Below are 1,483 nucleotides of genomic sequence, written 5' to 3'. Positions count from 1 at the left end.
GGCAGGCGCAGCCAGCCAATGGGGGGTCGCCATGCTGGGTTTTATAGATGCTCGCTGGGTTGTGCTCCACAGACATTTCCTGAGGCTCAGAGCTGGTTGTGTGCAGCGCTCCGCGCCCCCCCGCCCCGTTCTCGCATCTCTCCCTCTCTCCCTTCTGCAGGAATCTTTCCTCTACCTTCGCCTGCCCTGGAAAGAGACCCTTTTCATAACATGAGTTGAAGGCACCCATTCACAGCAGGGGCGGCGGGGGGGAGCGGAGCCCGCAGCCTCGCCGCCGACGGCCAGCCGCGAGCGAAAGAGCTCTTTGCAAGCAAGCGCGCTCCTTCCGAGTAGCGGCCCCGTCCGGGCGCTCTCCGGAGGTGCCTCCCAGAAATCCCAGGGAAAGCAGGGTGGGGAAGGCCGCAGATACTTCCTCAAAGGCCGGCTCCAGCCTGAGGCACCCTCGGAGCAGACCCGCTGGCCTCCCATTCATCTGGAGGGGTCTACTCCGCGGAGGGCGACCGCCCCGCGGCGGCGGCGTCTTGCAGCCGCTCCCCGGGTTTCTGCTGCAGGCGCGAAGGGGCCGGGAAGGAACGGCCAGGCGTCCCCTGCTTTCGCGGTGCTTTAGGCTGCGCTTCAAGCCTCCTCAAGCGGCGTAAGTGCCTTTGCAGAGGGTGGGACTCTCTCCGAAGTAATCGTGCTAGCAGGCTTGCAGCAGCGATGGGCTTCCTCGTGAGAAAGCCCCCCTGCAGTTAGCGGGACTTACACTCCAGAAGGAAACTCGTGGAAGGGTGTGGATCCCCCGCTGCAAACCCAGGCAGCCCTCGGCAGGCCGTGCCACCGAATTCGGCGTGCTTTACTCCCGAGTAATCCCGCGCCGACCTCCGAGTTCCAAAAGCCCGTGCTAGGCAAGCTTACGGGGATGGTGGGAGCTCCCGGGAGCTGCTAGGAGCCTACTCCTGAGTAAGCGCGCCTCGGAGCGGGCCGCACTCCGGCGCACGTGCCGCGAAAGCCCCCCGGGAGGGGCGGACTCGCCAGCAAAAGTCGCGTCTTGCGCGGCTGGCCGTTGCCGAGCCGCGCGCAACGCTCCCTGGAGTCGGCCGGGCGCGCCGCGGGGAGGGCCGACTCCTGAGCAAACCCGCACGCGATCGGGGCCCCCGGGGCGGGGGAAGGGGGGCGGGAGAGTCCGCGGCGGCCGACCCCGCTCCGCGGACGGAGCTGCCCCGCGCGGCCCCTGCCCGGGGCGCCGCGCCGGTCCCTCTCGCGGCGGGGAGCGAAGGGGCGTGGAGAGGCTGGCGCGGCCGCGCCGCGGGACGGGAACACTCGCCCTTTGAGCGGCTGGCGCCGGAGCCCGGGAGGCGTCCAGCTCCGCGAGGACGCGCGGGGCTGCAGGAGCCGCCGCGGCCGGGCCCAGCGCGCCGCGCCTCCCGCGCACTCCGCTGAGCGCCGGCGGGTCGGGCCCGCGCCGCGCCGACCCCTGCCTCGCCAGCGGCCCCCTCCGGCC

Source organism: Varanus komodoensis, unplaced genomic scaffold (assembly GCF_004798865.1).
Source record: "Varanus komodoensis strain SLA01 unplaced genomic scaffold, ASM479886v1 scaffold15, whole genome shotgun sequence".
NCBI lineage: Eukaryota > Metazoa > Chordata > Lepidosauria > Squamata > Varanidae > Varanus > Varanus komodoensis.
This window is presented reverse-complemented; position numbering follows the sequence as displayed.